The 17,352-nt window shown below is 35.4% G+C and overlaps 1 protein-coding gene across 42 annotated transcripts in view; it reads left to right on the top strand.

Moving 5' to 3' along the window:
- Nucleotides 1–17,352, top strand: part of RIMS2 (regulating synaptic membrane exocytosis 2) — an 821,964-nt gene that overhangs the window by 405,079 nt on the left and 399,533 nt on the right. The window lies entirely within an intron of this gene.

Genomic DNA, 17,352 nt, shown 5'->3' with positions numbered 1-17,352 from the left:
TAAATGTATCTGTGAATTTAGTGTTAGCCAAATTATTTTTGACAGAAGTAATTTGATTCACCACTTTGGAAGGAGTAAGAAAAGGATGACAGATACATATAGCAGAACAAATGTTATAAATTACTGACACAAAATTGAAGCAGAAATTGTCTTTTTGAGATTCTTTTATTTTTGTTCTGAGATTCTTGCTATCAACTTCCTTTTTAGAAGCATACTCTTGGGGTAGCTGGGTGGTACAGTGGATAGATCACTGACCCTGGAGTCAGAAGGACCTGAGTTCAAATCTGGCCTCAGACACTTGACAATTTACTAGCTGTGTGGTCCTGGGCAAGTCACTTAATCCCAATTGCCAAGAAGAAGAAGAAGAAGAAGAAGAAGAAGAAGAAGAAGAAGAAGAAGAAGAAGAAGAAGAAGAAGAAGAAGAAGCATACTTCTTCCCATTAATTCCTTTAAAAATAAATTTATTATTTTAAATATTTTTCTTTTTAATTTTTGAGTTCTAATTTCCTTCCTCTTTCTCATCCCTCTCCCACCAAGAAGCAAACAAAATATCAGTGATGCATGTGAAATCATGCAAAGCATATTTCTACATTAGCCATAGTGCAAGAAAAAAGCAACAAAAAAATAAAGAAATCTAGCAAGTTATACTTCAATTTGCACTCAGAGTCCATCAGTTCTCTCTCTGAGGGTGGATAACAGTTTTTCATCACAAGTCCTTTGGAATTGTCTTGGATCATTGTATTGATCAGAGTAGCCAAGGCTTTTATAGTTGATCATCATTACCACATCACTGTTACTGTGAACAATCATCCCTCAGTTCTTCTCACTCCATTTTGTAGCAATTTACTTAAGTCTTCCCATGATTTTTTTCTTGAAGCCACTCCCCTCATCATTTCTTATAATACAGTACTACTCCATCATATGCTACAAGTTGTTTAGACATTCCTCAACTGATAAGCTATCCTTTAATTTCCAATTCTTTCTCACCACAAAAAGAGCTGCTATAGATATTTTTGTACATATAGGTCCTTTTCCTTTTCATTTGATCTCTTTGAGGTACAGACCTAGTAGTGGTATTGCTAGGTCAAAAGATATGCACAGTTTTATAGCCCTTTGTGCATAGTTCCAAATTGGTCTCCAGAATGGTTGGACCAATTCACAACTTCACCATCAATTTATTAGTGTACTTATTTTGCCTCAACCCTTTTGGCATTTGTCATTTCTGAGAGATAGGAGGTGATCCCCCCCCCAGTTGTTTTAATTTGTATTTCTCTAATTGATAATGATTTAGAACATTTTTTTCATGTGACCATAGATAGTCCTGATTTCTTTTTCTAAAAGCAGCCTGTACAGATAATTTTACCCCTTATCAATTTGGGAGTGGCTCTTATATGTTATAAATTTGATTCACTTCCCTATATATTTGAGAAATGAGACCTTTATCAGAGAAACTTGCTGTAAAATTCTTTGATATTCACTGTTTGTGATAACTTTTATCAAAATGTAGTTTCCTAGATTATCTCTTTTAATTTAGTCTATTTTTGCCTTTGCTTTTCTGAGATCATGATTCTTACTTCTTTTTTCTTTTTTCCTTTTTTTTTTTGATTCTTACTTCTGCCATTTTAACTTCAGCTAAAACATAATAGATTCTACTCCAGATCTTTATTTTAACATTGTGTATCTTTCTGTTTAAAGTGTGTCTCTTATGAACAACATACTGTCAGATTCTGGTTTTTAACCCATTTTGCTATCTACTTATGTTTTGTGGGCCAGTTCATCCCATTCACATTTACAGTTATGATTATTAACTGTGTATTTCCCTCCTATTCTCTCATGTTTATCTTTCTTTTTATCCTGTCCCTCCTCAAAAATCTGTTTTGCTTCTGAACATTGCCTTTCTTCATTCACTCTTTTTTCATTCTTACCTCGATATTTTGTCCCCTTCTCCTTCTATTTCCCTACTGAAAGTTTTATACCTAACTGAATGTGTATTTATATATGAATATATATATATATATATATATATATTCTTGTATATATATATATATACAAGAAGGGAAGAGTGTGTGTATATATATACACATACATACACATGTAAAATTTCCCTTTTTTAATCAATCTGAGAGTGAGGTTCAAGTGTTGCCTGCCACCATTCTGTGTCCCCCCCTTAAATACCCCCATCCAGTATAAAAGCTCTTCTTTGCATGCCTCTTTTATGCGACAAAATTTCCCCCATTCTATCTCTCCCTCACCCTTTCTCCCAATGCATCCCTCTTCTCACTCTATTATTATTATTAATTATATCATCCCAACACAATTGACTCATACTCATGCCCTCTGTCTATGTAGACCCTTAATAATGATATAGTTCTTAGGATTCCCAAATATCATCTTCCCATATAATATTTTAAGCAGTTTAACCTAATTGAGTGCCTTTTGATTTTCTTTCACGTTTACTTTTTTATGCTTCTTTGAGTCTTGTGTTTCATATTAAGCTCTGGTCTTTTCATCATGAATACTGGAAACTCCTATATTTCATTAAATGTCCATTTTGTCCTGGAAGAATTATACTCAGTTTTGCTGAATAGGTTATTCTTGGTTGTAGCCCTAGCTCCTTTGCCTTTCAGAGTATCATATTAAAGTCCTACACTCATTTAACATGAAAGCTGCTAAGATCTTATGTGATCCTGACTGTGGCATCACAGTATTTTAATTATTTCTTTCCGGTGTTCTGCCACCCTTTCTCCTTGACCTGGGAGTTCTGGAACTCGGCTATAATATCCTTGGTGAGTTTAAATTTTCAGGCTTTTTGGTGCTGCTTTTTCAGAGCTAGTTCTGGGGATCTGCAAGTTGTCAGTGCTTCCAAGGTAGTGTGACATAGGGAATGATGTAGTCACTTCTCTCCTATTCTGGGCTCTGGTCTTTATTCAGTAAAGGCCCTTGCTGTCTTGCAGCCACAGGCACTAGTACTACTCCCCTTGGCTTTGAAATGTGACCAGAACCTGCTCTCCCACAGCCACAAGAGCTAGTGCCACTCTCTGCCCTGGAACTGTGACCTTGAACTACTTTATGGGTAATAGACTTACCAATTAGCACCAGCTGCAACCAGTGACAGCAAAGGGTCACCTGTAATCTGTTTCTGACCAGTTGTTTGTCCAACTTAACATCTCTGGGCTGAAAGCTCCCAAAGCTTTTGCTTCTGCTGCTGCTTTATCTTCAAGGTCTCTACCCCTGTGCCACAGACTTCTCCTGCCAACGTCCTAATTTGTCTTAGGCTAGAAAAATGTCTCACTCTGACCTTTTCGTGGCTCCATGTCTTCAAAATTTGATTTAAGGCACTATTTTAAAGTGGTTTGGATTGGAAGAGTTCAGCTGGATGGATGACTATTTTGCCATCTTGACTCGGCCTCTTGCCATTAATTTTTTAAAACAAAATTTAACAGGGAAAGCAACAAATAAAATTTAAACACTGACTGACTTTGCTTGATCAATTTTCCCTTCATAGCACCCAGAGTTTAGTGTGTATTAATATGCATTAATTATTATTGATGAAAATTATTGACTTACAAGGTTTTAATCAAGGAGGCAAAATGATTTAAAAAATTTTTTGCTGGCATTGACTTTTCCTACTTGCATCAATACTCTCCTTTTTGTTCTGACCTACCAATATACTAAATTAGCAAATAGATTAAACTGTATATTTCTAGGGGTGTGTGTGTGTTAGTTTGTATATTCAGTCTGCTGATGAATGGCAAGGAGTAATGATACCGGAGTGGCGTTTCTTTAGCCTGACCACTAGTAACTTCTGGATAAGATACCATTATCATTTCTGCTTCAAGAAGGCATCATTAAGGAACATTTCCAGCTAGACAATTAGAAAACTAGTTTAAGAACATTCTGTATTATATTAGAGGGTTTTAGAGGAATGAGGGTAAAGAAGAGATGTGTTTTGTTGTGGAGTGCATTGATCTTTTGTCTAAAATTATTTCGTTTATGTAGAAAACACATGCGATTAAAGTTTTATTTGTTGAAATTTTAACTTGATTGTGGTTTGCTACAAGATATTAGTCAAAAGCCATGGAAAAGAGATCGATAAGAGTAAATTTGATTCCTTCACTTAAATTTGAAATCATTCTATATTAAACAACTAGTTGAAAATGTACCAGGTCTTTTCCATGATTGTGATTTTTAAATTATTAAATATACATAGCAAGGGCAGCATAACAGTGAGGGACAAAATAGCATAGTGGCTTGGCTGCTGGACTTGTCTTCAGATCTGGATTCAAATTCTCCCTCAGCCACTTATTTCCTGTGTGACGTAGGGCAAGCCACCTCATGGGTAGAATGAAAAGACTGGATCAAATGGCCTCTATGTTCCCTTCTAGCTCTAAATCTGTGATCTTATAATTAATATACCATTAACTGGAAATGAGATTCAAAGCTGACTGTATTCCTTTGACATTAATGATGGAAAAAGGCTTCAGAAATCATCTAGTCAAAGGAACTTATTTATTACCTGTTGACCACCTTTTAAATATGTTCAGAACTCAAAACTCAAGTAAGAAATCTCATGTCCCATCAATAGTTCTACCTAAGAAAGCTGTCAGAGCTAAGTTTTATTATGTTCATTTATTATTACATACATAAAGAGAATATGAAGATTGTGATGACTATATTTGAAGTTTTACCAAATATTTTATTCATAAAATGTTGTAATTTAAATGCCATTTAGAAATGTGTCCTTGTGATTATAAGGAATCAATTGTGAGCATTTAAGTGGTGCAGTGGATAGAACACTGGCCTTGAAGTTGGAAGGACCCAAGTTCAAATTTTACCTCAGACACTTACCAGCTGTGGGATTCTGGGCAAGTCACTTAACTCCAATTGACTTAAACATTTGGGGCCATTTCCAATTGTTCTAATGTATATCTTGCCACTGGAACCAGATAGTGCTGGAGGAGAAAGTGAGGTTGGTGACCTTGCATAGCCCTGCCTCACTTAAATTCAATTCAATGCAAGTCATAGGGCAGCTATTTCTTCCAAGAAATAGCCTTTTAAAAAATCCAATTGGCTGAAATATTAGCAAGAAATCTGATGCTGAAGGCAAGGTAAGATGCATTCATTTCAACTAATATAGCAGACAAGAGTTTACCACTATTTAATGGTTTTGAAATCAATGGTTTCAATTGTAAATATGCTAGAATGTGGAATTGTATATAGAGCTGGTTTAGTAACTCAGCACTTTTAAGTGAAAGATAAATTGAGACTGTTCTAGTCTTCTTCGCGTACTGTTTTAGCCTATGGTCTTAACCCTGGATTCAGGAGGACCTGAGTTCAAACCCGACCTCAGATACTTGACATTTACTAGCTGTGTGAACCTGGGCAAGTCACTTAATTCCCATTGCCCCCCCCCCAAAAAAAAAACGTTCATTACATTACCCTGATGTCATAGTCCTCTTTGAGAATAAAGGACAAACACATACAAGGAATCAATTAAGGGATACTGGGGGTAAACGAAATAACGTATTTTGGAGATCTATCATGAACTGAAGGGGAATTTTCAGTCCATAAAATCCAATCCCTTAATTTTCCAGATGAGAATCCGGAATCTCAGAGAGGAAAAGTAACTTTTTTCGAAATGTTACAAAGTTAGTAAATAGAAGAGGTGGGATTTAAATCGAGATATCCTAATATGAAATTGAGCATTTTTTCCTTTTCACTCTAACTCCTCTTTAATTCAGGGCTAGGAATTAATACAATTGAACAATATTAAGTTAGACAATTCAAGAAAACATAGAATATGAATCTAGGAAAGGAAAACAATGCAGAATTAATCCATCATGCTGGAATTTCTTAGGCAGGCACACCTTTCAAATCTGCATTTAATCTAGTTAACAATAGAGAAATTATGTGGAAAAAAAAAAGTCAGAGAAGTCCACAGTTACCTGAAATATTCTGTGCCCCACAGACCTCTGCCTACAGTTATTATCAGAATTTGTCACATTCTGTTTTTCATTATGTTTATTGCCATGACCTTCTTGCTGTCCTACTAGACTCTAAGTTCTTTGAGGGGTGTGCCATTAAAAAAACAAACAAAAACAAAACCAAACCTTTTGTATCTCCTATGACAGTGCATTTGTCTAGTAGAAATTTAATTAATACATGTTAAACTAAAATGAATTTAATTCAACATTTAATAAACTCCTGCTATTTGCCAGGCACTATGCTGGATACTTAGGGGGAAAATGAAATAGGTTCTTCTTTTCAACAGTTTATTCTACAGAGACATACAACTTGTATACAAAAGGTAAACTGAGAAAGGAGAGAGCACTGCCACCTGGGGGAGAAGTTTAGGGAAGGCTTCTTGGAAGAAGTGGATCCTGAACTGAGCCTTAAAGGAAGACAAAGCTTATGAAAGTAGAGATGAGGGATTATATTTCAGTTGTGGGGTGGTTTTTTGGAGAAACATGGAAGCATAAAATGGAGTCTAAATGTCAAAGAATAGCTAAAAGTCCAGTTTAGCTGGATTGTAGAATTAATAAAGGGCCAAACTGCAAAAAGTGTTACATGAGACACAAAGGAGTAAAAGATGGATAAATATGTAGAATATCTTTGATAAATGGAATAGGAGACATTTGGGAACTCTAACAGATGGCTTCAGTTCTCTCAGTAAAATAGAAGGCAGAGACTTCTACTGGCTACGTGTTTATATAGCACTTACTATATACCATACATCGTTCTAATCACTTTACAAATGTTATTTCAATTGATCCTCACAACAACCCTGGGAGGTAGGTGCTATTACCATTTTAGAGTTGAGGAACCTAAGGCAAAAAGAGGTTAAGAGACTTTCCATGGGTCACAGCTAGTAATGACAGGCTGGATTTGAATTCAGGCCTTAATTCTAGGCCAGGTGTTCCATCCACTGGGCCACCTGGCTACCTCTGAGAAAAGAGTGGAGGTAGTATTGGGATGTTAAAGTGAAGGGAAGAGGTTTGTAACAACTACCAAGGAGAACCTAGAAAATTGATCCTGAGCGAACAAAAGAACTGTTGTGGAGACCCAATCAATATTAGATGACATTGATTTATAATAAACCTAATTTGCAAGGTGGTCTGGAAATCTCCTTAATTTTAACAGTTTAGGAGTAAAAGCTGGAAAAGTAGATGGCCAGGGTGATGTAAGAAAGCTGGCCTAGGTGCTCTAGAATAGCAGCATTGCATAGTAGATAGAGTGCTAAACCTTGAGTCAGGATAACCTGAGAGCAAACCCCACCAAACTCATTTATTAACTGGGTGTTTTATCTGAGGCAAATTATATAACATCATCTTTAAAATGAGAGATTGGGGGGGGTGGGCAGCAAGGTGGCGCAGTGGATAGAGCACTGGCCCTGGATTCAGGAAGACCTGAGTTCGAGTCTGGCCTCAGACACTTGACACTTACTAGCTATGTGACCCTGGGCAAGTCACTTAGCCCTCATTGCCCCACAAAAAAAAAAAAATGAGAGATTGGTCATTAAAGTCTCTTCCTGCTAATTGTACAATTCTATGAGCATGTAATTTAAAAAAAATTAATGTTAATTTTATTTTTCCATATAAATATTTTATTATATTCCAGTTACATTTAGAGACAATTTTCAACATTTGTTTTTATAAGATTTCTAGTTTCAAATTTTTCTCCATCCCTCACCTCCCTCTTCCCTCCCCAAGACAGCAAGTACTCTGATATACGTTATATATGTACAATCACATTAAACATATTTCTGCATTAGTCATGTAATGAGAGAAGAATCAGAGCAAAAAGGAAAAACCTCTAAAAAGAAAAACAACAATAAAAAAAGTAGAAATAGTATGGTTTGATGTACATCCAGATTCAACAGTTCTTTTTTTTTTCTGGATTTGGAGAGCATTTTCCATCATGAGTCCTTTGGAACTATCTTGGACCATTGTATTGCTGAGAAGAATTAAGTCTATCACAGTTGATCAACACACAATGTTGTTGATGCTGTATACAATGTTATCCTGGTTCTGCTCATCTCACTCATCATCAATTCATGCAAGTCCTTCCAGGTTTCTCTGAAATCCATCTGCTCATCATTTCTTACAGCACAATGGTACTCCATTACATTCATATACCACGACTTGTTCAGCCATTCCCCAATTGATGGGCAACCGCTCAATTTCCAATTCCTTGCCACCACAAAAAGATCAGCTATAAATATTTTTGTACATGTGGGTCCTTTCCCCTTTTTTATGATCTCTTTGGGAAAAAAGACCTAATAGAGTTATTGCTGGGTCAAAGGGTAGAGTATGTGATCTTAATGGTTTCTTTCTAGCTTTACTGTAACATTTAGTGTTAGTGTCTTCTTTACGAGGAAATTTGCAAGTTTTGCAAAACTTTGAGGGAAGGGTACTATGTGATTTTTAAAAAATGTTTTTTTCAATTAATGAAAATAGTTTCTTTATTTTACTCCCCATTGGGAAAAAACACAAGGAAAACAAAACTTTTTTGTAACAAAGGGTTAGGTGGACAGATACTTAGATAATTATCTAATGCTACCAACCCATTTCCTTCCCTTACTTGATATCAGCACTAGATGACAAAAGACACTATGGGTTTAAGAGGTTCAAAGAAAGGAGAGTCAACATATGTTCTTCCTGGAGAAACCAAATAAGCAGAGGAAATTCTGTCCCCATAATTAGCATGATTTTTGATTGAGCTATATTATTTTGGTGCTAAGAAAAACTCAGGATATGTATTCCCTAAGAATAAATAACTTACTTATTTCTCCAATAAAATTTTCACAATAGTTTTACTAATATGTTTTTCTTGAAAGACAGCTAGTAAACTTGTTCTCAGAGAAGAGGGGAAGAAAGTGGACCTCCATCCTTTTACTAGAGAGAAGATGATGGTTGTGGAAAACTGCATATACTATGTAAAGTTGCTATCTGTATGGTGGCTAAGATTCTAGCTATACTGTCTAAAAATCTAATGAGTGGTTGCCAATAAATTAGAAGCTTTAGCAAGAGTTTATACTTTTAAGCATTTATTAAGGAGCATAAGAATTTGGTGAAGAGAGAGAGAAAGAAGCCTAGATTCAGCTATCTATCTCAGGAAGCCAGTGTCTCCTGCTCCACTCCCCTCTGATGTCCTGGAGAAAGAGAGCAAGAGAGGGAGCCTCGCCCCTACTTTGTTCCACAAGCCTCCTGTGAAACCAGGAACATCCTATCCACACACATACACGGCTTCAAGCTAATTGTCTGGTAGCTTTGATCGTCGACAGTACTCATGGGCAAATGTCACTTCCTGATGCCAAGGAACTGACCTTCCAAGCCACATGGCTTGCCCTTTAATGCCTTCTCTTCATGGCGGAGCTTTCCTACAGTAACTCTCCAGCAGGTGGCATCACTCCAATGGTCACAACTGTTAGATTCAATTGATGTATTAATTAGCTTTGCTGAGGTGATTTTTTTTCTTTGTTGTTGTTGTTTTTTGTTATAAGATATGCCTTGATGAACAAGAACAGAAAGAAAAATACAACTGGAATTGAAGGAGTTATTTAAAAAGAAATCAATAGAAGTAAAAACAAAATATAAAAGGAAATCAGAGATGGAACTTGAGTTATTTGTCCAGGAGAGGAGACTTGGCCAAGGAAATAGGGTGTTTGTCTTCAAGTATGTGAATTATTATCATCTTAAAGGAGAATAAGAATCGTTCTGCTTCTCTCCAGATAATGAACTTAAAAGCAATGAGTGAAAGTTACAGGAATGCAGACTTGAGCTTGATGTGGTCAGGAAAATCTTTCTAACAATTAGCATTATCCAAAAGAGAAATTGACTCTTGAATGGAAGCATGTTCATCCTCACTAGTGTTCTTCAAATTAAGGCTATATCACAACCTTTTGGAGAATTTTAGAGGGGATTCTTGTTGAGGTATTGTTTTGACACTATAACCTTTTTGTGTATTCTTCCAAATCAGATTCTTCTTGAGTTTACAATCAAAGCCAACTTCTCAAAATCCGTGGCCACTAGAAATTGGACTATTGGTTTATCTTTGGCAAGTATAGGCCTGTGTTCAAACTTGGCAATTTTTATAAGTAGGGGTATTAACATCTCACCACAAGGATGTATGTTAAACAATTCTCTGAATAATCAGAATCACAGAAAGTCATTATTAAATACATACCACACATTTTCATTGATGAGGTGACTAAGCTATTGATCATCCAAAATTACATGTCCAGACTATAGATTTTATTTTCCTTCCCATAGGAAGGATTAAAAGGGTCCTTCAAGAAACAAATGCATAATAGAATATTCACTCTATCCTCACTTTGTGGGATGGAACTAGACCTGGGAGAGCTGGGAAGAGTAACTAACACATTGGATAGCATAGTCAGGATCCAAAGAGATCTTGACAGGTTAGTGCATTGGGCTGAATCTAATAAAATTCAATATTGGATTAATATAAAACCAGAGTCACAAAAATAAGATATGGAGAGCAAAGTTAGCACTCTTTTCTAAAAAAGAACTGAGAATTTTATTGACTGTAAGTTCAGTATGAATAGTGTTATGGAGCAGCTGGGTGACATAGGAGATAGATCATTGGGCATGGAGTAAGGAAGACTTGAGTTCAAATCCAGCCTCAGACCCTATCTGATGACTGGGCAAGTCACTTAACCTCTACTTCACTTTCCTTGACTATAAAATGGGGATAATAATAGCACTTGACTCCCAGGGTTTTTGTGAGGATAAAAATGAGATAATAAAGAACTTAGCCTAGTGCCTGGCATACAGTAAGTACTATATAAATGTTAGCTATTATTATCATTATTGTTCATTATTATTGTTATTCAACTTGAGCTGCCTTAGGAGGGACCTAGCTTCTAGAAATAAGGAGGTAACAGTCTCTAATCTATACCCTAATTAGACCTTATCTGGAGTATTTTGTTCATTTTTTGACACCAACATTTGAAAAAGAGATTGACAGTCTAGAGGATGTACAAATGACAGTAATTAGTCAGTCCTCAATAATCACTTATGAAATAACTACTAGGTACCAGGAACTGTGCTAAGTGCTGGGGATATAAAGAAAATAAAAACATGTTCTCTGTCCTCAAGGAATTCATATTCTTCCAGGGAAGACAAGATGCAAAAAAAGACATATGGATATACATACAAGACATATACAGTAAAATAGGAGGTAATTTTATAACAAAGTCACTAAGGTGGAGGTGAGAGGGCCTCTTGTCCAAGGTGGTACTTGAGCTGGGTCATGCCCATGTAATGGAAGGAATGGTTAAAGAAACTGGGCAGGATTAAGCTGCAGAAGAAAGTACTTGCGTGGATGTTAGCTGTCTTTAAGCTGTTATATGAAAAAGGCATTCAACTTCTGTTTGTTTGAGGTGGCAAAAAGAGGGACAATGGCAAAGATAGGTTTTATGTTAGAAGAAGTAGTCTAACAATTTGAGCTGTCCAAAAGTAAAATGGGCTGCCTCTAAAGGTGGAGAGTTCCTTCCTTCTTACAGATTTTTAAAGCAGAGACCCTGAGACCACTTGTCCAGACTGTTAACATGGAGAGTTTCTTGTGTATGGGTTAATTAGATACTTGATGACATCCCTCACAATTTCAAATTCTCTGATTTTACTGTTTCACTGGTATAGTGGATTCCTAATGAGGAAACTCCCTTTACCAGTGCAAACCAGCAACTTTTCTAAAATGCATAGATTTAGGGAATTGCCTTGCGAAGGGACGAAAGCATTTATGCTTATCCAAATAGGCAGGTAGCTCATTGCAGTGTGTGTGTGTGTGTGTGTGTGTGCGTGTGTGTGTGTGTGTGTTTGTGAGAGAGAGAGAGAGAGAGAGAGAGAGAGAGAGAGAGAGAGAGAGAGAGAAAGAGAATCTGTTCAAAATATGAGATTTTCAATGAATTCAAACTATGTTATAAAGTAGCTGAGCAGCTCCACTTCAGTGCAATTACTGGGAGTGGTGGTGGAAACTATCATGAACTGTTATGTAAGGACTAAATTTCTTCCTCTTCAAAAATATGATCATCAGGAAGTTGGCGATGGGATGATGACTTTTTTTGGTTTGTAGTCACAGTAACTCCTGAAATCACTTGCTAAAGGCATAGCATAGAGATAAAGGGATTAAATCACAACCTTTTGAAATTGATGATAAACAGGCAAATCTAATAAGATGGATTTAATAGTTACAAAGGCAAAGTCCTAAATTTGGATTAAAAAAAAAAACAACCAACTGTATCTGTATAGATTTTGCTAAATCACAGTTCACAAGAAAATTATCTTGAAGATTTAATCAATTGCCAAATCAATATGACTTAGCAATGTGACAAAGCTGCCCAAAAAGTTAAGTGTAGTGTTAGACTAATTTGCAGAAGTAAAAGATTATGAGTGAGGAACAGTGCCTATATTGTTTTTTGTTTGTTTGTTTGTTTGTTTTTAGTGAGGCAATTGGGGTTAAGTGACTTGCCCAGGGTCACACAGCTAGTAAGTGTTAAGTGTCTGAGGCCAAATTTGAACTCAGGTACTCCTGACTCCAGGGCTGGTGCTCTATCCACTGCGCCACCTAGCTGTCCCCGCCTATATTGGTTTTTTATCGTAAAAGTATTTTATTATTTTCCAGTTAAATGTAAAGATATTTTTCAACATTTGTTTTTATAATATTTTGAGTTCCAAAATTTTCTCCCCCTCTCCCTTCCTTCCCCCTTTCCCAAGACAGAAAGTAATCTGATACAGGTTATATATGTACAATCACATTAAACATTTCTTCATTAGTCATGTTGTGAAAGAAGAATCAGAACCAAAGGGAAAAACCTCAAAAAAAGAAAAACAAACAAACAAACAAACAAAAGTAGAAGCAGTAGTTCAATGTGCATTCAGATTCTACAGTTCTGTTTTCTGGATGTGGAGAGCATTTTCCATCATGAGTCCTTTGGAATTGTCTTGGATCATTGTATTGCTAAGAACTAAGCATATCACAGTTGATCATCACACAATGTTGTCATTACTATGTGCAGTATCTCCTGGTTTTGCTCACTTCACTCAGCATCAGTCCACTTAAGTTTTTCCAGGTTTTTCTGAAATCTGCCTGCTCATCTTTTCCTATAGCACAATAGTATTCCATTACATTCATATACAACAACTTGTTCAGCCATTCCCCAATTGGTGGGCATTCCCTCAATTTGCAATTCTTTGCCAGCAATGCCTATATTGTTAGCATCCACTAATATGTTTAGTTTTCTAAACTACTTTTCCCTCCTTTTCTAGTTTTTGTAATAAGGGAAATCTATCTTAGTATGGAAGGGTTTAGTGACACATTCAAAAATGATGTTGATGTAAAAAACAATATATATTAAAATAGTGTAAAGAAAGGTAGCTGTAGAACATTTTCCCACTAAATCACATACACATTTTTATGTATATGTATGTATACATATGTATAGATATATGGCTATATACATACAGATACACATACCATGTCTCTCTCTCTCTCTCTATCATTATCCTGCTATAGCATAGGTGCTCTCTGGATACATCTTGAGAATATGAATACAGAGGAACCCATGTAGGGGCTATGGGTAGCCAGGATACTTGCATAGATGGACAACTAATAACACTGAAACTGAAGGGCTGTAATTGTTTTCTCTTTCTTTCTTTCTTTCTTTCTTTCTTTCTTTCTTTCTTTCTTTCTTTCTTTTTTTTTTTGTGGAACAATGAGGATTAAGTGACTTGCCCAGGGTCACACAGCTAGTGTCAAGTGTCTGAGGCTGGATTTGAACTCAGGTCCCCCTGAATCCAGGGCCAGTGCTTTATCTACTGCACCACCCAGCTGCCCCATAATTATTTTCTTAACCTGACATTATGTTTCCCCTGATGGACTTGTCTTTTTTTAAATAAAAAAATTTATTTAAACTTTTGAGTTCCAAATTCTATCCCTCCTTCCCTCCCTCTCCATCCCAAGGCAGTAAGCAATCACATATGTTATACATGTGCAATTATGTAAAACATTTTTATATTTGTCATTTTGTATAGGAAAACTAGAATAAAAGAAAAATGAAAGAGTGAAAAATAACATGCTTTAGTCTGTGTTCAATTAATATCAGTTCTTTCTTCAGAGGTGGATAGTGTGCTCCATCATTAGTTCTTAGGGATTATCTCAGATCATTGTATTGCAGAGAATAGTAAAGTCATTCACAGTTCTTCAACAAACAATATTGCTGTCACTATGTACAACATTCTCCTGATTCTATTCACGTCATTATACCTCAGTCCATTTAAGTCTTTCCAGGCCTTCATGAAATCATCGTCTTTGTCATTTCTTTGAGCACAATAATATTCTATCACCATCATATACCACAGCTTGTTTAGCCATATAGTACTTTGGGCATAATTTGCTTGATTTGACTTACTCGTCTCTGATGAGATTTGCTTCTATCTGTTGATCCCAAGGTGACTGCTAGGCATACTTCCACTGGACCCTTGGTTGGTGAACATTTTTGTTTCTAACTTCTGACTTGATCTAGAGTCCTCAGATGAGGAGCTCTTTTTCTCTCTAAGAGAAAGAATAGGCTTAACCTTTAGCTTAGATCCCAGAGACTCTGAAGTTCTGCTCTTTTTAGGGAGGCAAAACTTTTATACCAGATATGTAAATATTGGGGAAACCACTTCTTCTGCTTTCCTCTCTTTCTAGAGGATAAAGTGGGTTAGTTGCCAATCTTACTTGAGTGCAACTTTTTTCTTGAGGTAAAGTTTTCATTTTGGGGGAACTCAGAATACAGAACAGTGAGCTAGCTAAGTAATGATTACAGGTATTTATCCTGTCTTTGAAGCAGCCAGGTTGTACAGTGAACAAAACACTCACCCTGGAGTCAAGGGGACCTGAGTTCAAATCTCACCTCAGACACTTACTAGTTGTGTGACACTGGGCAAGTCACTTAACCCCAATTGCCTTAAACATCCAGAGCCATCTCCAGTTGTCTTGATATGCATCTTGCCACTGGACCCAGAGAAAGTGAAGTTGGTGACCTTGTATAGCCCTCCCTCACAAATCCAATTCAGTGCAAGTAATAACATAACCCTGATGTCATGTCCCTTTCAAGAATGAAGGACAAACAAGTCTGGAGTTTGACTCTCAATCCTTTATTTCAAATCCTTGTCTCTTTTTTTGTATGTGTGGTCAGCAAGAAGTCACCCAGGTTTTCATCCACTTTATACTTGCTAGTGTCTCTAACAATAAGGTAGTTTTTCCCCTAGAATTGCTAACTCATATTGTGTTTCTATGCGTATATTATTTGGCACCCTAAATGTAGCTCATATGTGAAAGTCATAGTAATATAGTAATGTTTGTAAAGACACAAAATCAGAATTTTTATTATGCAAAATTGTCTGATAAAAGTTACAATAGAATTTTCAAACTGGAAAAACAAAGTCCTACATTTGGAGGCTGAGGCTGTAGGGGGCAATGGCTGGGTCTGTCACTTTATTTATTTGTTTTGCAACATTGTGCAAGCCACACCAGCTCATATTCTGTTTCTATAATGGTAAAATTGTTTAAACATACTATATATACAGTATTGTTTTGAGGATCAAAGGAGGTAGTAAATGCAAATGTTCTGTACATTTTAAAGTGATATATGAATGTCTTTGTTTATTATATTTCTTTCTGTTAATTTTCCAAATAATTCAAAATTTAAAGTTTATAATTCCTTATAATTAATACTTACAACTTCCATGCTTAGGTATATTTGATATTTTAAGGTTTTTTTAAACTTATTAACACCACAAATTCAAATAAAGAAATATACCAAATATGTAATTTCCAAATAAAGCCGTAATATTTTAATTATTTAAAGCTTACAAAATAGACCTTTAAAAAGTTTTGGGATTCTTTGGGGCTAGTTATAAGATTTTAAAACAACTGATTCGAAATTCCATCAATGAGAGAGAACTTTTGTTATAGCCAAGTAAGTTGGCTGGTATAATTTCAACCAAAAATATTAAAAGAGAAATATTAAGGCTAGATTTTTTATCTTTTTCTTTTTTTAATTGTGTACTCTTTTTATTGTCTGTCATGAGAAATATAAAGAACAAGGGTATTGATGCTGGTGAATGAAGGCAAAATTCAAATTCTTTCATTATTTAAAAAAAAAAAGTGTCCCATTTCCATTGTGTAGACTAAATAAGCCCAGGCCCCTGAAACTGTACAAGACATAGATCTCTTTTTCTTCCACTCATTGTAAGGCAATAGGGTTGATGGGAAGGGAAGTAGAAGACTATCTCAGTGAATTTCTCATGGTTCCCGTATTCTACACAAGGGTTTTTCCTATGCAAGTTTATGGTATTTTGTTCTTCCATTCAAAAGTTAAAGAATTAGGGTATATGTGCAAATGAATTTTTTCTATGATAGAAAGCATTTGAATATTGAAGAAGCAACAAATAAACGAAAGAATAATTTTTAAAATCCGAGAGTGAGAATGTATGGTAAAAATGGAGACAGTCATTAAAAACTGTGTGTATTTGGAGTAAAGGGAAATTAAGGGGAAAATAAGCATATAATAAATATTTTTTGAGCTTATAATCACATAAATTCTCTGGAGTATATGATTGCAATAAAACTTAAAGTTGAAAATATTTTCATGACATGAATTTAAAAAATCCTGTCATGTAGGGAAAATATTGAAAAGTATACCATAGCAACTGCTCACTAGGGCCAAATTTTAAGTTTACTTGAAGTTTACTAACAAGAATTGATTAATCATAGATATATGACTGAATTTTACAGAGTTTATCTTTCATCTAATCAATTCTTTCTCTTTTTTACCCATCTAGCATCTCAACATGTTTTTCAACATTATATTAAACTATAATTACATAATGGGTCAAAATGTTTGATTACTTAAACATTTTGTCATTGTTTAAATTTGAAAATGGTCCATAATAACCTTTGGAAGATAAAATTACTTATGTAGGCTAACATGAAAAAATCATAAGTAATAAACTAAGCTGTTTTTCTTTCCCTTTCTCAAAGTATTTAGCATATTCAGTTTCAGTCTATTTATGATTACTATTTTCAAATTCATTAATGGTATATGTTATATATGCAGGGCATTTTCTCTTTAAAAATAAAAAAAAACTTTAGCTATGTAGTTCAGTGTTCTGACTTGATTAAAGACATACATCATAGTCTACATTCCATGTATTTCATCCCTTTGTAGTCTTAGCTTTCTCTTGGTAGCTATAATGAGTGCTACAGAGAAAGGGTCTAAAAATCAGATAGTATTACATGAATTTTAAAATGTTTATTATGTCTTTGTCCTTTCACCTTTCCTTT

Source organism: Dromiciops gliroides, chromosome 1 (assembly GCF_019393635.1).
Source record: "Dromiciops gliroides isolate mDroGli1 chromosome 1, mDroGli1.pri, whole genome shotgun sequence".
In the NCBI taxonomy this organism is placed as follows: Eukaryota; Metazoa; Chordata; class Mammalia; order Microbiotheria; family Microbiotheriidae; genus Dromiciops; species Dromiciops gliroides.
This window is presented reverse-complemented; position numbering and strand designations above follow the sequence as displayed.